General features: G+C 47.7%; 1 long non-coding RNA gene across 1 annotated transcript; it reads left to right on the top strand.

The window, feature by feature from the left end:
* Positions 1–1,243: 1,243 nt before the first annotated feature.
* On the top strand, positions 1,244–24,210 carry LOC140850244 (uncharacterized). Its single transcript, XR_012132928.1, has 3 exons — positions 1,244–1,409; positions 7,675–7,720; positions 20,477–24,210. It is a non-coding gene; the product is annotated as an uncharacterized lncRNA (long non-coding RNA).
* The last annotated feature ends 450 nt before the right edge of the window (positions 24,211–24,660 follow it).

Here is a 24,660-nt window from a genome sequence, read left to right as displayed (position 1 = left end):
CAGCAGGCCAGGCGAGGGGCTCCACTTGGTCCCTGGCGCAGTGGACTCTGCCTTCCGAGTAGGTCATTCTTGTGTCTGTGAAGAGAGCAAACGCGGGGAAGACAGGGTGAGCTAAGAACCACAGTTTGGAGGTTACGGGATGGGGGGCCAGGTGCGAGCTGACCAGGACCCAGGGTGGGGCAGGGGAAATGGAGAGGAAGTGGGATTGCCGAGAGAAAGGTGGAAGTGGTAAGATTTGGAACAGACTGGCTTGGGAGAAGCTCGCCCTCTGCCCCTCCCCTCTGGCTTAGATGCTGGCTCACGTGCTGGTCACCCCGAGGGAGACGTGAACACAGATGTAGGGATGGGTTTGCACAGAAAGGCTGAGACACGGCGCATCCATGTGAAGGCGTCCGGAACATCCTGGGACATGTAAGCTTAAAGCCTAGGCCAGTGATCTTGGCTGGAGAAATAGATTTGGGATTCAGCGGAAGGAAGGTTACAGGGGGGCCCCCATGAGCCAAGCGCAAGGGCGGACACTCAGACAGCCTAGGCCAGCTGCCCACGAGTGGGGCAGGCATTGGAGCAGTAGTTCAGGGGAACTGAGGTCACCCTGGGGGACACACCCCTGAATGTGATTCCCAAGGGGCAAAGGCAGGCTGGAGGTTTGGGGCAGGAATGGGGGACAAGCAAAAAGGTCAAAGTGTGACACATTCATGATCTGGAGCAAAAACTAAGGCAAGGAGATTCAGATCCGGGGCCAAGAGCAGCAAACAGGGAACCCTAGAAAGTATCAGGTGGCCAGGGGTGGACCACTGAGGAAACACTGGTTCTCGTGCTCCTTCCAGTCGCAGGACCTCTCGCAATTCTGTCTCATAGATGACTAATGACAAAAACAAGCATAAACAGGGCCGCTTTGATGGAACCTAGGGGCCTCCTGGCCTTCTCCCTCCTCTGAAACGCAGGAAATTGCATCCTGCCGTGTAGTGTGAAGAACACTGGCCTTCCTGCAATTAATGGGACGGGAGCTACGTGCAGCTGGGGATCGCCAGCTCCAGTGCCTGGGGAACCACTTCAGGACCTGGGCAAGCGGCTCTGTCCCCCTGGGCACGGGAGATGAGGGGCGGGACATGACAGTCTGCCAGCCCCTCCTGCAAGCACAGACTGCTAAAGAGAGGTCAGCCCGAGCTGCTGGGCCCCCCTCTCCCCCAGGGCCATTTATCCCTCTGTCTACCCTGGTCTCAAAGCTCTAGGAAATGCTCTCTACTCGGAAAGCACTGCCCTTAACACCTTATTACCTCTAACAATAGCATTTTTACCAGCCTGGTCATATGTTTATCTTCCCTGCGCAATGACTATATTTTCCAAGAAAACAAGCTCCTTCAAACACGCTGCCCTCTGCCAAGCCGGGGAGCGCCACATTATCCGAGGTGGGTGCCGGCATTCAGGAGGAAATGATTTTCTTTCATCTGTCCAAGTAAATCTTTCCCCAGCACTTGTAAAGCTGATTGCTGCCAATTTCCAGCCCGAGAAACACAGCCATTAAGAGGGGGAGACATTAGTAACCAGAAGATAATTCTAACATTAAAGTGGGGCCTTTGCTTTTCCTTTTTGCGGCTCTAGGTTGTGTATTTTTTATTTTTCCAGTGTTCCACCAGCATTTCTTTGTGGGAGGAGGGAAGTGGAATGTATTTCTGTGTGTGTGTGTATTTAATATATGCATATATATATGTTTAGATAATATGTGTATAACACATCTATACAGGTATATAACGTGTATCATACCAAGTGTACATGTTATGAGCTATGTATGTATATGCATGCATATATAGTGTGCATATATAATGTATATGCAGCTTTTGTAAATGGGGAGAGAGAAAGAGATCATATGAGGGGAAAAGAGAGGGAGGGAGAGAGAAGTGCGGGGTGGGGGGAACCTCCCTTTGGGCTGGCTTTGAGTGGTTCTTTCCACCACAGCCGGCCATGAAAGGAAGCCAGGCCATGAAAGGAAGCCAGGCGGGCACCGGCTAAGCCCCGCGGCCTCTGTGTTGATTTCCGCGTGGTATGCGCCAGGCATTGCCATTTACCTCTTGCAACTCAGGCGTGAGAGAAGGGGAAAAAAGAAAATAAAACACTTCCTCCGAAGAGTGTAGCCACGGGAATCACAGGACTAAGAGCAAATAATGATTTCCTCCTCTGCTTTTTAAGTAAATACTGCTGCACAATGAGCTACTGGGCAGGACAGGTGCAAAATAATAGCCTCTTTTTCTGGTCGCCCCAGCCCCCATGGGCCGCTGCTAACTGCATCAGGCACTCAATTTTCTTTTGTTATTTAAAAATGTGTCTGTGGATTCCTGGGCAGCGGGGGAAGTGGGGCGAGTCCCGTTCTAGCCTCACTGAGAGGACTGCTTAATTTGTATTTTTGCTTTATTAATGGAAAGCTACCTGTCGGCCCCAGAATTTGTCTACCCGGGGAGGCTTTTAACGCATCTGTCCAATGCAACGGGGTTTGGGAAAAGAAACCACTCTCATCGGCAGACCGAGTCTTGCAGGCAGAGCCAGAAACAGCTCGGCCTGGCGGAGAGGGACCTGGGCTCCTGGTGGGATTCTGGACCACCCCGCGACCTCCCCAGGCCTCCGTGCCCTGGCCCATGAGGGGGGGAGGATAAGGCACATCTTATCCATTTCAAAGGGCTCATGGTGAGGTTATTTTAAACTCATGGTAGCTTTGAAATGTCATAATTCCTCTAGAAAAAAAGGCACAGTCATAAGAAAAATGCAAGGGGTTATTCTTAATAATGTTTCTATTCAATCGACTATAATTAATCCTTCCTTGTCGCCTATTCTGAAAGCAGTTCATCCCCTCAGATAAAGCCAGACACCCCCACAGGGCATCTGGCTGGAGGGCGCCTGAGAGTGCATGGCTTCAAGAGTGGGTGACTGTGCGAGGGAGTCAGGCCTCGGCACCAGGCGTCCCTCTCAAGCAGGGCTCACCATCAAAGGAAAAAGTCTGGAGTGAAATCCTAGAGCCTCAAGCAAACACTTCTGAAGATATTTCATTATCCTTGTTAATTGCAAAATATATATAGATCACTTCCCATTTGCCCACCCCTTGTCCGATGGAAATAGAACTGTTTGAACAACGCAAGGTGGAAGGGGCAAAGGTCCTCCCAAGCTCTGTGTCCACCCTCCTCTCCTTGGTCTCTCATGTCAAAGCTGCAGGAACTGCCCTCAGGGAGGCAAATAAGGTAGATCTTCTGCCAGAGGAGCTGCCTTCAAGTTTGAAAGGTTGGAAGAGTCAGACATGAACTCACGGGTCAAGGCTTCTCTTACCCTTTGCAGAGCTCTGGGTCCATCAGGGGAAAGTTTGAGAGGCTGGCGGAATGGAATGCTCTCTGACATGCTTGTGAGAGCGTCCTTGGGAAGGCCCGGCTCTCTTGGGACAGCCTCCCTCACCCCGTCCCCACGACCACCACTCTGCTTGCCCAGCTGGACCCCTGAGTGGAAGACCTGGTGCTGCGAGGGGGTTTGCAAGCCTCGGAGACCAAGGTCTGCACGGAGCCAGCCTGGGGATGCAGTGCCTGGCAGCGGGTCCCCGGGACCCCGGGTTGTCTTCCTCCGGGTGAGCCCTGGACCCTCGCTTCCTTTCTCCTTGGGAGAATCCCAGGGAAGGAGAGCCCACACTGCCTAGGAAGTCACATTTGTCACCTGGTACACTTCGCTCTGTGTTTTCTTTTTCCTTTTCTCTTTCCTGCTTGGTGTGTGAATAATACATTAATTCTTCAGCATTCATTAAAACCTCTGCCCAATTGGGATGAGCAAATTAGCAGAAACTATGGCTTTTAGTTCACTGGCCAGGTACATTTTGATGAGAAAAAGAAGGAAGGGTTCAGGGACATGCCCACGGCCTGGGCACGACCTGTGGGGATCAGGCCCAGCAGTGCTGTGGTGAGGAGCTCCGATCACCGAGGGGCAGCGGGTGACAGGGCAGGAAAGCATGGTGGCCAGGACCCCTGCCATCTTGTGATAGGAAGAAACCCGCCAACTGAAGACGGGCTCTGTCTACCTCATGGTTCTGTGAATGAATCGATTTAACTTTTCCACCAACCTGGAGCTCCTGGAATTCTGTATATACGGCCGTCACAAGAGCCCCTTCTGGTGTCAGAGAGCTGGAGTTTAGGTGTGACCCTGTCATGTTCTGCCATGTGCCTTTGAATGTGTCACTGAGTCACCAAGCTGGGTCCCCTCCTGAGAAATGGACGCAGTGACCGTAGCTACTGCGTCAGGTTGTTCTGATGAGACATGGACAGAAACCTGAAAAGCTTCAAACTGGAAATGTGAAAAAACCATAGATGTGGTTAGCAAATGTTTAGCATTATCTCAATCATTTGGGGCTATTATACCGAATACCATAGACTGTGTGGCTTAAACAGCAGAAACTTATTTATGGCAGTTCTGGAGGCCAGGAAGTCTGAGCTCAGGGCTCCTGTGCACCAGGTGCTGGTGGGGCCCTCGCCCTGGTCGGAGGAGGACGCCCTCTCACCGTGTCCTCACAGGGCAGCAATCAGAGAGGGGGGAAAGCACTCTCGTGTCTCTCCCTTTAAGGGCACCCATCCCACTTATGGGGTCTCCCTCTCAGGTTGTGGGTAGCTCCCAAAGGCCCTACCTTGCATATCATCGCACTGGGGACTGGGCTCACCCATATGAGTGTCACGGGGACACAGACAGTCAGTCCACGGCAGCACGTTACCATCTGTCTCCTCTCCACTCCCCATCGCTAAGACTCGGCTTTTGGACACACTGTTGAAGATATGTTGTAGGATGGCTTCCTCCACCCAGCCTACTCCTCTGACCTCAGTTCTTGGCGTCAACTGCATCTCTGACAGAGAGTTTCTCAGCATCAAGAAAACCTTGAACGTCCCCTTAGAAATAAGGGCAAAGTCACAAACAGCTCATTTATGAAAGAAGATCTGTAAGTGTTCAATAAATGCAAAAGGCCCACTTCAGCCTTGATAGTAATAAAAATGCAAATAAAAACCATTGAACTACACTCTTTATCTTCCAGAATGAGAAGGGTTTAAAATGTGATGCCATGAGGGTTTCAAGGCATGGAGTGGAAGGGCTCCTACACTGAGGCTGGGCATGTGGACTGATCAACCCTTTCCATACAGCAGGTAGCAGCATGAAGCCATAGCCCAGCCTCTGTGCTCCACCAACTTAGTATAGGAACGGACAGGAGAACCCAGAGATGGATCAAATACACGTAAAAATTGAATGTCACGTGAGGATTACATTTCAAATTAATGGAGTACAGATGGATTATCAATGGACCTTGCTGGGAAACAGCATAGCTGTCTGGTGAAATACTAGGAGCTCTACCTCATGGCTTGTGCCGAAATAAATTCCCGGTGGACCAAATATGCAATGTGAAAAAGGAATCCCTGGAGGTACTATGAGAAAACATGGGAGCATCATTTATCATCTCAGAGTGAGGAAGACCTTTCTCCTAAGTTGTCTCAAAACTTGTTTCCATAAATATTTAATTGTAAGGTGATAGACAGGAAAAAATACTACTGTGTGAGATTCAGCCCATATTTGTGACGGCAAGGACCGACTTTTCTGCAAGCAGACTCACGTAGTTCGGATCTGTAAACAAACAACTTTCAATGGGCTGCTTTGATCCCATCGTGTGTTCCGAAACGGCTTCCACGTAGAAACACGGCCATAGCCTGGGCAGGCTGACCTCATGGTGCAAAATCTGGGTTAGGCACTTAATGCAGCGAAAATTTTACTGTGCCCCTTTCCTGAATTCCTTGGTTCCAAAGATCTTATGGAGGGGAAAGCATTCATCTGAAAAAAATTGTTTTTTCCTCAATACTTCCCACAGTTCCTTATCTGAAGCCATGGAGTTCTTAATTTTTTTGAGAGGCTAATACTGTGAGTACAGACTATTATGAACCACTACCACTGCAGTGTGGGGAAGCATCCTATAATCAAATACACCGCTATTTCTGTAGCAAACAAGTGAATATTCACAGTACGTGAGGCTGACAAAGCTTCTCATTAGTCCACGTCAAGTTTTACTTCCACATGAGCTTTGGCATTACATTTATGAAGACTTGTTTTGTTTTCAGAGTGTTGTGGTTAAGACACTGAGGGCCTATCTAAAGGCCTGTACAAATCAATAAAGAGAAAACAACAATCCATTAGAAAATAGACAATGAAATAAACAGAAATTCATAGAAAAGCAAACACAAATGGCTCTTTGATGACTGAAAAGTTATCAACCTCATTCCTTCTAAGAGAAATGCAAAATAATGCTGTACGATGCCATTTTTCATGCATCATGAAAGGCTTATTATGCATTGGTGTTGAGAGTGTAAGAAAACACACACTTTTGTATGTTGTTGGTAGGCACGTTTTATTTTACTACAACTTCTAAACAGAGCTATCTAACAAGATCAATAAAAATTAAATTAAATATGCAATTCTACATCTAGCAATTTATTTTACACATGCCCAATAATAGGACACCAATTAAATAATTATGACATGATATACAGTATATTACATAATAATTGAAAAGAATGTGATAGATCTTTATGAACAGATATAAAGCAATACCCAAGGTATACTGTTGAGTGAAAAAAAACCCAAGATTCAGTAAATTGGGTTTAGTGTGATACAGCTTGTGAGAGGGGAAAGGAAAATTTGACAAAATTGCCATTTTTACAGGTAACAGTGTTTATCTCTGAGTAGAGAAACAGGGTGACTAGAATACAGAAATATGAGAAAGACTTCTCATACTTTCTCTTTTGCCCCCTTTTAACCCACAAGCTATTGCTAAGGAAATAGTAAAAGATGCTTTATTCACATCATGATTTAGATAAACAATCTAAATATCCAACAATGGTGGGTTAGTTAAATAAATTATGATATTTCTATGATAAACGATCATGCAGTTATCAGAAATCAGGTTACAGAAGAATTTTTCTGAGCATGGAAAATAGAATTGTTACATTGCTAAATTTAAAAAGTAGACCAGAAAATAGAATGTTGCTATATTTGTAACAATTAAAAAGCAACAATGATACAGAGCCATATAAGCAAATGTACCTCTGTGAAGACCAGAATTATCCACACTAAAATATTCTTTTCTCAATTATTTACTGAACTCTTACTGTAATGGAGAAGTTCTTCAGGATGCTGGGTACAGAGAATTGAACAAAATGGGTCTGGCTCCGGTAGTCACGGTGCAGAGTCTAGTAAGAACATGCAAAATGAAGAAGGAAACAAAATGAAGTGGGGAAGGTTAGTAAGAAGCGCTCTAGCCTGGCTGATCAGGGAAGAAGAAGTGTCATTGGAGAAGTGACATTTAGACAGACGTGCAACATGATGAGGAGCCGGTCACGTGAAAGAGGAAGGTGAACGTTCTAGGCAGATGGGGCAGAGCGTGCGGAGGCGGGGAAAAGTGTGATGTGGTCAAATGGGAGACGTCCAGTGAGTCAGAGCAAGGGGTGGGGAGAGATCAGCACACTGACGGCAGGAAAGGAGAGTGCCGCGCATCAGACGGCCTGGGAGCTACAGTAATGAACTAAGTTTTTATTACGAAGTGCAATGTTTTTGAGAGTTTAGCCGCCAATAACTGCCTCTCCTTTGAACTTACCTTCTACTTTTCCCTCCTACTGCTTTTAGGGTCTTCCCCACCGTCTTTGGCGTCATGACATTCACTGTGACGGATGTAAGTGTAGATTTCTTTTCGTTGTTTGAATTTGTACAACTCTTAAATGTGTCCTGAAGTAGTTGTGGGAAATTCTCAGCCATTGTCTCTTCAAACATTGTCTTTGCTTCATTTTGCTTCTCCTCTCCATCTGGAACTTGAACCCCACAAATCTCAGATCTGTGAATGACACAGATCTCATCCTATCTTCTTAATCTCTTCCATATTTTCATTTCTATTCTTTGTGTGCTCCTTTCTGAGTAATATCTGACTTATCTTCTAATCCACAAATTTTTTTATTAGAGTGTCTGTTGTTAAATCATCAATTGAGTCTCTTTTACTGAATTTTTCATTTCTAGATGTTCTATTTTCTTCTGTTTCAAATATTCTAGGCTTTCTAAAAAAATTGTTTTCTGTTCCATGAAGATATTTTTAAGTTTATTATTTTTTCTCAAAATACACAAACATAGTAAATTGTAAAATGTCTCAGTTAATTTAATCTAACATCATTATGGGTCTGAATTTCTGGTCTTTTTTTATGCTGATTCTTCTACACAATGTTCTTTTTCTTCGTGTATTGGTATTTTCTACTGTGTGCTATTAATTACCATTGGAAAATTATTTCTGGGATTTTTTTGAAGCCTAGGATTATTTCCTACAAAGAAAATTAATGTTTTTGTTTTGTTTTGTCTTAGTTTTGCCCATGTTTTCTCCCAGAGTGTAGCCACAGCAAACCAAATTCACAGCTTTTTATGTGCCTGTCAGTCCATGTGAATTCACCCCACAAATTTACTAGGTCACTTTGTGTTTACTGCTTCCAAGGAGTGGTCTTCTCTCTCCTCCAGTCTTCTCAAGGCTAGGAAATCTTCCTTGAAGTCCCTGGAATAGCGTGACTGCAGCTGAAAGCGCAGAGCCTTGGCGTCCCCACTTTATGGCGGGAGGTACTGTGTTACGTGTCCCACTTTAGGAAGGGTTGGGGTTCGACTCTTTTTGATCCATGAGACTACAGTCAGTTTATCCAGTTCAGAAAATGACATTGGGGAAAAATGTCCTCCTTGACTCTCTGGGTTCCTAATTTCACATTGATTTTAATGCAGTAATATCTTACCATAGGGTCAATCTTTTGATGCTTTTAGGAATGTTTTAAAAAAGTATTCATCATGGTTATTTTCAAAAGGGCTGTCTAAGCACCTGATTGTCAGAAACAGAAATCTAAGTGTAGTTGGAAACCGCTGAAGCTATCATGCAGAACAATTTGATCCAATTCACATTAAAGAAAGCTCCAAATGCGGAGCCTGGCCTAGCAGAGGACGGTGGACGTCGGTAGGCCGTGTGAAGGGCTGCTGAGCGACCTAGGTGAGGAGGTGTGGAGCTGGGCTGCCGCAGTGAAGCGCGCAGTTAAGTTGTATATAACTTATATGGATAGGTTGGAGTATATTTTGTAAGTTAGAATAGAAAGAAATTGGGGATAAGAGGATGATGGGGAAGGAGTAGATGGAGACACCCAAGATGACTCTCAAGTTTCCACCTGAAACAATGCTGTAGATGGTGGTGCCATTGAGGGGTTGCTGGGTAGGACAGAAGAGGCCATGCAAGTAGGGTTCAGGGGTTCTGTGTGTGTGTGTGTGTGTGTGTGTGTGTTTGTGTGTGTGATTAAGAGTCCTGTTATAAGCTCATAATGCTTGAGCTTTATGAGACATCCGAGTATCATCATTAATAATGACTATTTCTGGGTAGTAGGATTAGGAGGGATTTTTCTTTTCTTTTTTTCACATTCTCCCTCTAAGCAGGTATTGAATTTGTTTTTAAGGAAAAATGTTATTTAAAAATAATACCAGACCCTGTTTATCACAAAATCTCTAATTCCTTCTGAAACTTGAAACTGTTTACCTCCATTTTAACATTCCCCTCTGCACTTCTCTGTATTGTGTGAGTGTGTGTGTGTATGTCTGTTATAAAATATTTTAGAGTCAGAGATCCATGTGTGATTTATTTATTATCACTTCTTCCAAGTTGCTATCATACTGCTGTGCACATAATAAATGCTGAGTAAATCAAAGTGTTTACACATAGATGACACTCAGCAGGTATTTTTCTCATTGAACCCTGAATCAGACCGGCCATAGGGCATCACCGACCATCATGTTTCCCATTCAGACCACCTGTACTGGACAGAGCTTTTCTCCTCCTGAGAAGGCACGGTGGGGGCTGGGCTTCTGGGGCTCACTGCCGTCCCTTCCCTTGGAGCCCCATGTGGGCCTCATTCTCCCAAAGGCAACAGTCAGAAAGCTGAGTGGTGTGGGGGTGCCTCGTAGGTCCACGCTCAAGTGGCACTGACCTTAATACACCTATTTGCCTACAGGCTTTGTGATGGCAGATGGCATGAGAAACCGGCCACTGCTAAGGACCCAGCGTACCATAGTGTGTCTCCTGCCATAATGAGCTTCTTCTCTCTCCCCAGAGTGCAGACGGGTAATGATGACATTACACTTGACGAACCCTGGAAGACAATAGGGTTGTTTCCCTCCTGTTTTATTGTCTTGACTACTGCGTAAGTCTGAGCCTTCTCAGCAATCCCGAGTGTAAAGCCTGTGGCAGAGCAATCTCTTAGGAGCCAGTCGGCCCCCTCGCTCATCAGTTCTGTACGTGCGGGCGCCACCTCCAGGCTGTACCATGGGACGGCCGTGTAGCACGGACAGGTATTTCGGAGTCAGGTTCTTCCAGAACAGTAGGCAACACGAACAGTGCAAACCGGGGCGGGACAAAGAGGCCCTGGTCTACACGATCCTCTCCCGCCCACCTCCCACCAAGGTGCTTTCCTCTCCGGCTCCACCCAACAGCGTGAATACCAGGATGTTTCCGAGGGTCCCTGTAAGGGGGTGCCTCACGCCCGTCCCCCTCCAAAGCTCTTGTTTTGGCAGCTTCCTGGAGGGCCAGCGCCGGTGCCAGGGGCTGTCTGGGGAGATCACCCAGCTGGCTGCCCTGGAGGGCGCCACCACGGAGACGCAGAGCCAGGCCCAGCCAGGCAAGAGCAGCTGCTGCCATGAGGCTTTGGGGAGTGGAGACCGGCGTGCGCTCCGTGCCAGCCAGGCACCGAGCAGCATCTGCAAACCGCAAAAGGCAAGCGCATGACGCAGAGCGGCCTGTTCGCACTCCCCACCTGCTTCTTCTTGTTTTCCCAGGATATGCAAAATAGATGGCCTGTCTGTGGTTTCTGCCTGCAGTCCTGTCCTCAAACACTCCTGTCTAGGACGTTATTTCCCCACACCCTGGCAACTTCTGAGAGGCAGACCAACGCCAGGCACAGTGGGGCGCAAGCACGGCAGCAGAAAAGGCGTGGCTGGCTTTTCAGGCTTGTGTTGCACATTCCGAGATCCCTGAGCAGAAGGCAGTCGTCCAGGGGTGTGGCTGAGTGAGGAGAGGAGTTTCCGTCGCTGCTGGAACGCCAGGGTTGCCTGTCTTGACCTAGATAGAGACAGGCACCAGGCGCCGAGATCCCAGCCCCCCCTCATCTGCGGCTCCCCCAAGAGCTTCTGTCCAAAGCTCCCAGAGTTCAAGGGGAAGCGGCAGGCAGAAAGGCAAATACTTCATTAAAAGCAGCAAGAGACTCCATTGTACAGCCACGGCTCTTGCCCATCAAAGATCAGACACTGGGATCCAAATCGGTTCTGGTTTCAATCAGAGATCAGATACTTAAGAGGTAGCTGGCGGTGTGTATCTTTTCAGTGTGCTGCAGAAAGCCCGTTTCTCCTGTTTTTGCCTTATTTTTATACCCTATAGAGACCCTCAAGAACTGCTGGTCACCACACACACACACACACACACACACACACACACATACACACACTCATTATGCCGAGACAGGGCAAGTAGAGAAACACTTCAAAAGGTAAGCATAGGCTTGAGTTTCAGGTTTATTGAATTCCTGGAAATGCTGTGCCTCCTCTGGAGAAAGGTTAGTGCTTGGAAACAACTTTAATCTGGCCAAAGAAAAGGGAAAGAGGGAGGCAAGACATGGAGAGGGAGCGACCCAGAGGGAGGAGAGAGACAGAGAGAGGGAATTGTTAATTTCAATTGATTTTCTGATAAGGTTTCATATCCTGAAGTGTGCTTCAAATCTGAGAAGTGACATCTGCTGAGATCGCCCGTCAGTGTCTGAATTCTCCTGAATGTAATTAGATCTGAGACAAGATAGAAGGCTCAGTACGGTGGCCCTTAGGGAGGAAATGGTCTTTGAAAAGAATTATGTTAATCAGACTAGCCTTCTTCTTGCATCTGTTCTGCTGTTATTCTGGGTAAAATTAATAGGTCTAAGGAAGGATCTGATCATAATGACAATCTGGTCTTCACAGCAGGAGATTTTATAAAGGAGTTGAACTGCGCCTTGTTGAGAACACTTAAAGTAATTAGTTACAGGGCTACTCTCTTTCTTTCCTTTTTAATAATAATAATGGTTATTAATGTTTACAAATTAAAGAGCCTTACTCCAGATGAAAGGAGCGCTGAAATGGAGACTGTACCCTTGGGCCTCGTGCCTGGGGTGACACGCTGCAGCCCTCCCTGCCCTGCAGGCTGCCTCCCCGCCCCCCGCCCCCTCCCTCCTGGCTCCCCGGACCCTGCCGGGAGCACGGCCTCCAGCTTGCAGGGGTGGGGCGAGCCCGCCCAGCGCAGGGGCAGAGGCTGAGACTCCTGACCTGTGTGCCAGCGCCCGGCACACCGGCAGGGCTCCATAGATGCCTGCTGATTGGGTGAAAGGAGGGAAGGAGGGAAGGAAGATGGAGACAGGAAAGGAGAAATAGATAATAAAGAGAAAGAGGCGAAGGAAAGAAGACTGAAAGCAATAGAGAAAGAAAGAAGAGAGTGGAAGTTGGGGCAGGCAAGCTACAGCCGCGGGGCTCGGGCCCGCCTACCACCTGGTTTTGCACGAAAAGTGCCCAGACATTCACATGCTGCCTTTAGGTAGCTGCTTTCACGCTACACGCGCAGGCGTGAGTGGCTGCCACAGATTCTATGGCTCCCAAAGCCCGAACGCCGACCCTGTGGTCCTTACGGAAAAAGTTTGCCGACCTTTGTCATCATCTCTTCAGAGCAGGCCTCCTGCTTGATTTGATCTTAAGACGTGCTGAGGGGGACTGGCTTTTTCAGAGAGAACTTCCCACCTGCATGATGTTCCGAGACCCTTCAGTCAAAACAAGTGCCTCTGAGAGGGCAGGTGACAGCAGCAGGAGAGAGGGATGGAGGGGGGCGAGCTGCTGAACGTCTACCTTCTCAGTCTGGGAACAGATTCTAAGAGAAGGAGACGCAGTGTGTCCACCCTGTGTCCACAGGGTGGCTGCAATCGAGGCATGGGACCTGAAGACCCCTCTGTCCCCTAACCGGGTGTCATCACCTGGTTTAATTTGCATGTATAACAAACAAGGCAGCACGATGCCAGGATGAGGTTTCCACGGAGAAGATTCAGCTCCAAGATCTTCCATTTACTGATTGTCCATCTTAATCAAATCACTCAGTTTAATTAAGCCCCAGTCTTTCCACTTGTGAAATGGAGATGATTGTTCATTTGATTGTTAAGGAAATCAAACTTTGAAACTATGTAACACGCATTCCAAAACCCAGTGGCATAAAATCACAAGCATTGATTCTGTGCTTATACCCCTGGGGTCAGCTGCAGCTCAGCCCATCTGGAACAGGCTCCGCCAGGCTCGGCTCCGGTGTGCCTGATTCAAAGAGGGGGCATCCTCCACTTTGCACCAGTGGCTTCCCAAGGCAGGTTCTTTTCACTGAGACAGGTGCACGTGAGCCCAAGCCTCTGCTCCACCCGCATCGGCTAACACCCACTGGGCACGGCAAGGAGCAGAAATCATACTCTTCTCACCATTGGGCCAACGCAAGTCAAACAGCCCAGCCCCATCAGTGGGTGGGGTCTGTACCCCTCCACGGAGGTCTGTTGGAGGGAGTGAATATTTGCTGACAAATAACTTACCACAGAAGCCAAAACATTAGCCGGGCGGTGTGTAGTGTAGCCCCGACACTGGATCTGGTGTGAGCCGCCGCTTCCATGTTCATGGGCCATCGCTGGAGGTGTGGCCGGAGGTCTGCTTGCCAGTCTGGTGAACTGCTGCCCTTGACCTCACCTTTGCATTTTGTCACGTCCAAAGGCAATAGACTGTCAAGTAAGGGAAACTGCACGATTCCTCCAGAAACCCAAATTCATTCATGACAATGTACAGAAGAAAGTGTATTATTTAAAAATAAACTTGGATCTCTTGGAAAACACACGTAATAAAGATGCAGGAGGCAAAATGAGCCAGGACTGAAATCAGACGCCAGCAGAAGCGCTGAGGTCACCTTAAATAAGAATGACAGACAGGGCAGGGGGTGCAAATTAATTGATGACACCTTAATTTTTAAACACAGTCTCTGTTCTCTGTGTCATCCTGACTGTCCTCTAGACTGAGGGAACGTCGTGCATCCTGGGGAAGAAGGGGGACAGCCAGTTCCTCTGTGTTTCTTGTGTTTCCCTTGTTCTGCTTTCCTCTTGTTCCACAGGAGGTAAGGATACGGTTACCATAAGATCAACAGCTTCATAAATATGCAGAAGAAAGACAAATCAACCTGAAATCCAAAAAAATAATTAAAATATAAATAGACTTGTTTGTTTCAAGGATTTGCGATGAATGCTTGACTCAGTCTGAAGATTAATCAGCGATGGGTGATTACACTTTCATCCGCACACACTCATCCACACACACACACTCACACACGGAGATAACCCTGGTCCCCTCAAAGCACCATGAATGCAAAATCCGTGTGGGTTTTCTGGTTCCAGCAGAGGGGAGGTCACCTGAGGCTCCTGCTCCGTTTGAGGGTTCGCTGCATGCCCATCGCTGAGCCAGCAGCGCAGGGCGGGCCAGGTGGGGCTTCGCTGGCTCCTGAGAGCACCTCCTTCCCTTTCTTCCTCCCCCCCTTCCCCTTCTTCCCCCCTTCCCGCCCTCTCTCCCCCCCTCATTTCTCCTGCACTGCTCTCTCCTGAATTTGACTTATTCCTGCTGATGGAGACGGGCAGTCTTTCAATCCGTGGACATGTATGCTGGCCACCTGCATTCACCAGTCAGGTGGAAAAGCCCTGCCCTTTGTCCCTGTAGGAGCTCCAAGACCCCAGTCCGGAGCAGGTTTTCTAACTAGGGGCAATTTTGCCCCTCCAGGAGTCATTTGACAATGTCTAGAGACATTTTTGATTGTCACAGCTTGGGGTGGAAGTTACTGGAGTTAGTGAGTAGAGCTGAGGGATACTGAGGAGCTCCCTGAAATACAAAGGAAAGCCCCTGGACACAGAATTATCTGGCCCTAATCGTCAATAGTGCTGAGGTTGGTCTACAAGGAGAAATAAAATACAAACACATTAAAAGGTGACTCGCTGCCATGCCGTGTGGGGAACAGTCCTGAAACGTACCAGGGCGCTGGGGTCAGGTGAAATGTGGGTCTTGCTTCTCTCCTTGGCCTCCGGCTCTGTCCAGCTCTGCAGGCTCCCAGCTCCGCAGGAGAACTTGGGATTGTTGATACTGGTTGCAGTCTCAGGAATGAAGCTTATCTCACCAAGCATGCCGTTCCTGGAACCCTCCTGGTAGCTCAAGATTCGGCTGCCTGGCCATCTGTCTGCCCAGCCAGCCAGCTCTGCAGGGCACACCTCACTCTCAGATAAGACTTCTTGGGAGGGAAAAAAATTCATGTGTGGCATATGAACTGGAAGAAACATGGGCTAAGGGTCTGTGGGTGGGTGTTTGGGGAATGCTGATGGGCAGTGTGCCAGTTTCCCTGTCCTTACTGCTTCTAATTCCCCATCTGTTAAATGGGGTCCTCCTCCCATCTGTGGTGTTGCTCGGTAAGATACACACCCAGATACCGGAGGAGGGAGAGGGGAGGGGTGGGATGAGGGTTAGAGCAGCAGCATTCTGGCTCTGCGAGCGTCTCCACCTCCATGCCTTCTTCCCTCATTCGTACAAAAAGAACATTATCAGCACTTGATTAAAGGGTCGCAGTGAGGATGGACTGAGTCAATACATGAAAAGCATCTAGGACAGTGCCTGGCACATAGTAAGAGCCCAGTGCATCTTGACCATCGTTATCAACTGTCACCACTACTGAGCGCAGAGTCACTAGTTTGCAAATCGTGGAAAATTCTGTTATGTGCCAAAGGCTGGGAGGGAAGCAGTGAGACCCTATACCTCAGGAATGAGACCCCCTCAGGAGCACCCTCTTTTACCACCAGCCACTGAGCAGCGTTTCTCAGTGCCGGCATTGTTCATGTTCAGGGTCAGGCCATTCTCAGTTGGGGGGGGCTCTCCTGGGCAGGGCACCACGTTTTGCAGCATCCGGGCTTCTGTCTACTACATGCAAGAGCACTGTGTCCCCAGCTGTGACAGCCAGTGTCTCCAGACATTGCCCAGTGTCCCCTGGGAGGCAAAGTCACCCTGGGTGAAAACTACTGTCTTAATAGCCATAAAGAGCATTAGTGATTGTAAAACTAACCACGCGTGAGGAATCGCCTCCTCGTCAATGGCAATTTCCCTTCCGACTGGATGGGAGGACATCTTACATGGGCTGCGGGTATATGCAGATGCTTAAAATACTCCCCTTCTGCCCCACCGGAGACGCCCTCCTGCAGGACCACCTCCGCCCCTGCCAGGCTCTCGGCCTCCAATTGACCAGAGTTAAGTTCCTTTCCAAGTGGAGATAACTGAGAATCTTGCGATTAATGCATATATATTCTACCCAATTATGATGTTAATATAAACATGACTTCAGGAAGATAACAATATAAATATGTATAAGTCAGTAATCGCTTTCGTATCGCTATCCGTCTTTCAGTCATGCAGACCTTGGCTTGAGGCCTCGCTCTGGCGTTTTCTACTGGTGTGACTTTCAGCATGTCACCTGCCCTAAGTCTCAGTACCTCTCCCATAAGGTGGGGCTAGCACCCCATGCCATCCGGTGAGGAGCGAGTGGGATAAGCCGCGTGAAGGACTTGGTACAATAGGAGGCACAATGGGAGATTCAGCAAGTGTCCACTGTCATGGCTGCTGAAGAGCAAAATCTAAGTCCAAACTTTTTAAATAAGACTAACATGCAGGCCAGATTAGTGTCCATTTCTTTCCATTTTCAAGCACCATGGAACAAAATCTTGGGTTCCCAACTGTATTGGGTACCCAATGTTCACGTCTCCCCAGAAACTCAGAATGTGATCTTTTTGGGAAATCAGATTTTTTGCAGATGTGATGTGTTAAGATGAGGTCATACTGGATCAGGGTGGCCTGACCCAATGACGTGTCCCTCTATGAAGGCTATTGAAGAGACAGACGCACTGAGGGGAGGCTGCCAAGGGGAGACGGGGGCAGAGAAGGGAGCAGTGCCGCTGCAGGTCGGGGAGCTGGGCGGGGCAGCGAGGGGTCTACCCTGAGCCCTGGAGGGGGCACGGTGCCACCGGCTCCTTGACTTCAGGCTTCTACCCCGGGACCACGGGATAACCAGCTTCTGTCATTTTAACTGCACAACCTGAGGTTCTTTGCCGGGCAGCCCAGGAAGCAAACACGCAGGCTCACCCGTCTCCGCTTCTACCTCTTTCTGGGCAAAAACAGGTCTCCTCACAGGGGTGTGGACTGTCTGCCTGTGACCTCAGAGCCAGCGTCATCCTGGCCTTTCCGTCCTGTTAACGAGCCTGAGGGGGCAGTGACTCCAGGCAAAGCCTGGCACCCCTTCCTGGCCAGAGCAGCGTTGCTGACTCAGAGGCCCTTATCCCGTCCTCCTGATGCCGTCACGTTTCCTTATTGCAAACTGCCCGGAACATCACCTTCTGCTCACCTTCCAACCCAAATCAAAGCGTGGCTTCGTTATGCTTGGCGGCCGCCTCCGAAGGCGCGTCTCCTCGAATCACCATCTGCTGTTCTTCCCGCTCGGTGGGCCCTCTCCCCGAAATCGGCCAGCTCGCTCAGCCCCCGAAGTCTGACCATTCCACAAAGGCTCGGGGCCTGCGGCAGAAACCGCTGCTGACGCCAGTGGCTCTATGCATGTATGTTGCCAGTTTTCCATTGAACCTAAAACAAGGTATTCATAGAATCCCAGGCTTGGAAGGTCATAAAGGTCACCTCCTCCGGCGTTCCCCACCCTCTCCTTCCTCCTCTTCAACACACGAATTTTCTCTACAGTATTCTTATCAAGTAGGCATCTGGTCCTTGCTTCAACACCTCCAGGGATGGGAAATTCACTTCTTTTTACAACTGTTAGTTTTATCTTCTGACATTTCTACTATTAGGAGGTCTTTCCTCAGAGTTATAATCTGTCTGTCTTTCCATTCGCCGGCCCTGGTTTTGCCCCCGGAGCCTGAACACACTAACATTCTCTGCTCTTTCTAGGCTCCCCCACTGAGTAACAGTGATTTCAAACTCACTGACCATGCCCACCTCCTGAATGGGTTATTATTTTTTACCCTAGCCTGAGCTACCCTTACTTTTTCAGTCACTCCATCACAGAATTTAAAGTCTCTGAACATGTCTGTCACTCCCTGTTGAACACATGCCTGCCTATGCGTAGCCTTGCAGTATGTCCCTAGACACATGAACGACATTCCCAGTAGTTCTAGTAGGAACACACTAGCCTGGATTATATCAGAATTTTTTGAAGACCTAGTTTTCTAGTAGTTTCTTCATCAGTGAACAAGCAACTTCGCAAGTAAAAACACAGGAAACTCTGATTTAGAAGAAGTGAAGGAGGTAGATAAGAGGTAAAGTATTTCATTAAGATATTCAAATAAAGACTTGGAAAAGACTAGTTGAGAGTCAAGTAGACTTTGGATAAATGTGAAAAAGGAACTGGCAAAGGGATGCCTACGGGTTTTATCTTTCTGTAGCACAGATCCCAGGTATCATTTTTCTGCCTCTAAACCTTCAGTGGTTTCTTATTATATTATAAATAATTGCTATTCAAGCCTCCCCATGATCCCGTCCTTACCAGCTTTCCCGGCGTCATTTCCCATAACTGTCCTCTGAGTATCTCAAACTCTGCCCGAACTATGGTCGCAGACGGTAGCTTTGCTCATCCGACCCTGTGTCTTTCCTCACGATGTCCTTACCACCAACACTGTGATTTCTGGTTACTAAAATTCCTTTAAAGTCCAAGTGAAAAGTGGCATTGACTCTGACTTAGAGAATCTTAAACACTTTGAGTTACAGTCTCTTTGAAAATCTGATGAAAATGGAGATTTTCTTCAGGAAAGATACAAGTGAGTCAACACAGTATTTGCACCTGATTTCAGAGGCTCATGGACAACCCCCCACCCCCGGGGCCCCCAACCATTCCCTTTTGGCCCATTACTGAATTCTTTTTTAGTTTTAGATTTTATCTTATTTTTTAAAATCACCAAATTCTTAAATCATTACATATCTCTTTCCAAGCACTTGTCAGTTAGTGTCGCTGCAGTGAGCTTCCAGAAAAATGTTTCCTTTGGTGTTGTTATTGTTAACGTATTTTTTATGATGAGGTTCAGTGACCGTCAACAGTAGGATCTCATGAGCGCTCTGAGTTTACAGAGTGGATGCGATTCCAGGCTTCCTAAACCAGAAGCTCCAGGTGATGGTGCAAGGGACCTGGAAACACTTCTCTACATGCCTCCATCACTGAGGTGCCCCCAAATCTTGGTCTCTCAGCCCCAGGCCTGAGCCAGTACCATGGAAGCGGGAGATAGACAAACAGCCGCGGGTGCCCTTAGCCCTTTTGGTCTGGTGTGGCACGACTGTAATGGGCAATGAGAGAATAATGTCTCCTGCCGTCTTCCACAGGGGTTTCCTTGGATACTTCTACACCAGCACCTTCGGGATTTGGGACAGAGAGTGCAGTGTGCAAGGAGGGATTGCATCCGAGTCCCTGGGCTGCTTTCTGCACAGCGACTGGTTCTTCCACACTCCTGTCCTGCACTGGTGGAGAGGTTTCTGCTCAGTCTTGGTTTGATGCATCTTAACACACTTCATAGGGAATCCCAGCTTGTCCCCTGAGGAGCCTGTCTGAGTTATGATAGCAATTTGGGTCAATGCCTTATTGTACTTCTCTGACTGGGATGTTCTTAAAGGTAGGCTAAGCCAGTTTCTGGGTTTGGCGTGTCCACTGCATTGCCTTATTTCACCTAGACAGATGAGGTCTCTCCCCTCTTCCTCTGCATTCCCGAAGGGTCAAAGAATATTGGAGCTTCTTTCCTCCTATCTACAACCTACACATTTTTCAACTTCAATTCTTCCATGAAGCTCTTTCCAGAAAATTCCAGTGTAAACTGATCTCTCACTTTCTGAACTACCGAGATCACTTAAAATCTATCCCCCAAATTCCTTATTGACCTGTGATTATATTCAGTCTACTACATATGATAGTATGGCACAACGTGTAAGTTCATGGCTCTGGGGCCAAGCAAACAAGATTCTTCAGCTCCAACACTGCATAACAGCACGGCCTGAACTTAGCCCTGGGACTCCATTCAACACACTGAATATAACAATAAAAGTAATATAACATGTACTTAATGGTATTTTTATGAGCATTCAGTCAGATAATGCATATAAAGCCCTGAGCATATGCTCAGGATAGAGTACACTCAGGAAAAGTTAGTTTTATAGACATGTCTGTCTTATATATGTGAGATTAGGCCAAGTTACGCTCTGGTAACAAGGAACCTCAGAACATGGCTTCCTACAGAAACAAGGGGTCATTTCTCACTCGTGCTGCATGTCTCCACAGGTAGGAATCTTGTTCCACTGTGAGGCCAGGCTGACCAACAGGAGCTGTCGTCAGAACACCACGAGTCGCCGCAGCAAAGGGGAAGCAGATGATGGTGAAGCCAGAGCTGGCTCTTAAACCTTCTGCTGCAGGCGACACACACCACGTGCTCTTACATTTCTTGGTCGAAGTCACAAGACAGAGTCTGACTTCAGTGGGACAAAAAAGAGTAATTCTTCCCCAGGAAGAGGACGGAAAGGAATGGTTTACCTTGTTAGTCTTTCAGTCTTTCATTTATTTCAGTTTTCCAACATCAGTTATTTGACTGGTGTATCTTTTGTATCCCTCAGAACGTAGCACATAGTAGGAAGCAGAGCCACATTTTATTGATGGGTAGTAGGCCCTCGTCACGTCTCCACATTTTGAGTTGAGTTGAGTGATTAAAGGAGAAATTCCTCAGTGATGCACAGCAAGTGTCTGAAAATGACAAACGTCCATGATGAATTGACAGCAAAGGATCACAGATCCCTGTTCCCTCGCAACAAATGAAGCCATCCACCTGGCACATATGCTTACCTTGGGCATCTTCCACGTCCACGTCTGCCCCAAGATTTCTTCTTAGAGTAATTTTTTTCTTAGTTTTCTACAAACTCTATGATGTTGCTGTCACTTTTATGTTTAGATCCACAAGCCCAGCGCTCACAAATTTCACTTCTTCCTGGGCGCTGGCCACAATTAGGACCCTACGCCTTCAACTGATCTTGGGAATGAACATGCGGCCTGGGCATCTGGGGCACCCATAGACTTAGTTTCGTGCTTTATAAAAGATGATTCTTTAGGTAAATAACTAAATGTCCAAAAGAGATGTAGATAGTCCAAAAATCCAAGTCGTTAAAGAAAAGAAAACCTAATCCCCCAGGAAATTTGGAGTATCTAACTAATTATTCATTATCATTGATCACCTTGGCCCTGGTTTTGTCCCCAGCCTTGCATACATTTCTTTCAAGTCACTCTCAGTCTTAAAACTTGGAATCAGAATTCCTTCCGGGGCTTGTTTATGGTTGGCGGGCTTCTGGGGTTTCACCAGACAGTAACGTCTCTGGAGTCTTCTGCCCGCAGCGAATTAAACCTCTGCGGGGAGAGTGTTTTGCTTCTCAAGAGTTTTCTCTCTCGGTTGGCAGGGATCAGACATCACTCGCGCCCTAAGCCCCAAGTTCTTCTGTCTCAGCACCAGGAAGAAATTTCCAGGGGGAAGCTCTCTCCTTCCAAGTCCCCTACTTGTAACTCACCTTATTCTCTACCCATAGGGCAGAATCCCAGATGGCAGCAAGGAGTCCTCGAGCCCCTTAATGCCGCTGGTCTCGGGTGGTGGGGGGCCCGTGGGGAGCTTGGAGGGCCTCCTGGAATGAAAGGATGCTGGCCTGTTACTCACCCACTCTTTCCTCCCTTCCCCCCAGCTTCCTTCTTTCATTCTTATCAGTATTTTGACTAAATTATGTGTAAACCAGAATTTGAATTGAATCCCTTTAGCAACCAGTTCTTTCACAACTTGCTTTTGATACAGGCTATCTGCTTTTAAAAGCTACATGCCTCTTTCCAATGCAAGCCTGTAGCAAAATATATCACTGTTTGATGTACTTATAACTATCTTACTTCCTATTACAAGTCAGGAGAGCTAGAACTAAGAAGTTTCCACTTTGTTTCTTATTATAACATCCCCAGAGAATAACATATTGCACAGCACATAAAAGGTCTCCAATAAATAATTGTGGATGAAAGCATGAATGAACAGCATGGTAATGAATAGGTACTGGACCCAGGCAAACTTCCTGAGTTCAAAACACAGTTCCACACTTACTATGTAACCTTTCTCTTCTCTGCCTCAGTCTTCTTATCTGTGAAATGGGCACAATAACACTTGGCTTAGTCAGGGTTTAGCTGCAGATAATATAAAACACTGCAGGTATTTTTAGCAGAAAAGGATTGACTATAGAGACTCAATATTGCCTACAAAATTGTTGAATGATGGGAGGAGCAGGCTCCAGGGTCAGGCTCTACAAGTAAGTCCCACTACAGGACTGACCCCCTAAGAGAACCCCTACATCTGCTGGGGAAACAGGAGGTTGCTGTCTCAGCTGTGGAAATCAGTAATCCAAGGGTCAGGAGCCACATGAATTGTTGGCCTTAAACCTTCTGCTGCACTCAGCCGTCCGGAAACTATTGTCCCAGTGGCTGACTCCAGGGTCAACTGGATCGCACTGGGAAAGCAGATGGTTCACCGCCCTCTCCTCATTACCCTGCCTAACTCACTGGAGAGCTCAAGTTTCAAGAAACCTGACTGGGTGACCCCAAGTCACATCCGAACTGCACTACAGAGCATTCTGGGAAATGGATATAGGAGGGAGATATTTTGCTAGGAAAAATTCTTTGATAGCAGATTGAAGTGAAATGCAGGCCAAAGGGCATTGGTAAAAGGAGGTCAGTAAACAAAAGTTATTGCTGAACCAGTCTACATTAAAGTAAACATAGCATTGGAAAATTAGGGCCGAACAGAAGAGAAATGGGGAAAATTCAGATGAACAGCATGGTGAAGTTGTCTGTACTGGTACAAAGACGACCACCTGTCTCCCTAAACATTCCTCCCTGGAGCATTTTTCTACATGCAAAAATACTGAGTGTGAATAGTTTTTCTGTCTGAGTGTGTGTCGGGGGAGCAATGTAATTGGGAAAAGGGATAGAGTTCCTCACTGTCATGGTGTGAAATAACCTGTGTGGGGCTGAGAGATAAATTCAAAGATGATGGTAGCTTAGAGGCAGATTAACCATGAAACTGTAAGCCTGTCTAAGAATTTTAGGACATACTTCCCTGGGCCATGGGATGGGCAGCGGAGACAATCTTGGCTAGACTTTTTAAGGGACACAATGGTCCATATGTTGATGTCTACTTACACATTTACACCTTAGGAGAAAGGCCTGGTGGGAGATAATCCAGCATGTCAGTAGTAGATATTTTGCTGGTGGGGTTACATGTGCCACTGGGCAGTGGCAGCTCTGATGGGCTCCCCGTTCTCAGCAGGATTACTGCTTCCTGGGGAGCTGTTGTGGTGCTAACAGGTAGGGGCTTCTTCCCTGAATACCGATGTACCTGCGGGACAAATAGCAGAGGGCTCCTACCAACTCTGGAGGGACTGTGGCAGCCTAGAGAAGCCTCCGGCAGCCACTCACAGTCAGGACAGGCTTCTCTGGAGTCCAGAACACCTGCTGCCTGCGTCCGGGGTGGCATAGCTGGGACAGTTCTTTGCATGATGGCGCCAGGCCCTCTCAGTCAGCACCAGCCACTGCAAGGGGCCTCATGGTCAGTCTCCCAGGCTTGGCAACTAGAGGGTCACTCTTTGCCCTGGGGGGCTCCTAGGAGCCATGGCCCCCTACTTTGGGGTTCAGCCTTACAGGGGCAAGCCTCTGGGGGCCAGGATCGGACCCTGATATTTTTCAGCCAACCTTGTGAGATGCGGGCATTGCTCAGGATGCTGGGCCACTGTATCCACTAAGGTCAGCTAGCGTTAAGGCCTTAGAAGCAACCAGCTGGTCCGGAGGATGATTCCGAGACCTTCAACTCATGGGTGAGCAGCTCAGTTCAAGCTCAAGTCCTGCTCCTTTGTCTAACAGTTCCTTGGATCTTGGAGAAAAATTGTCACCTCACTTGCATTTCCATGTTACTTCGTGCATACTTCATTTATAGCATTTATTACACTCTGTAAAAGTTTCATGTATCTATAACTTACATTTATGTATTACAAATATATATAATGCAAGATAATACTATATAAATATATGTAAATATAAGTCATCTATACTGTAGCGATAGATTGACTGGTTTCCTTATCTTTGCTCAGAAGAGTGTGAGCCCCCAGGGAACGGGGAAAAATCACTGTCCGCCGATCTTAGAGCCTTGCATGTAACAGCCTCAGCCACTGTTTATGAAGTAATGATTCCTTTATCTGTTCATTCAACAAGTATTTATTCCATATCTGCTCTGGGCCAGGACTGTACACGGCTTTGGGGACACAGTCATGAATAAGGCAAAAGCCACCCTCCACGGGCACCCTGGCACATCGTCACGTGGTGAAGTCGACCATGCACAGAGGCCCTGAAGGCAGGTGGAGGGGGCGCTGTTTCAGAGGTAGGGGCTGGGAACACCCCCGTGG

This window comes from Manis javanica, chromosome 6, assembly GCF_040802235.1.
Source record: "Manis javanica isolate MJ-LG chromosome 6, MJ_LKY, whole genome shotgun sequence".
NCBI classification, from domain to species: domain Eukaryota; kingdom Metazoa; phylum Chordata; class Mammalia; order Pholidota; family Manidae; genus Manis; species Manis javanica.
This window is presented reverse-complemented; position numbering and strand designations above follow the sequence as displayed.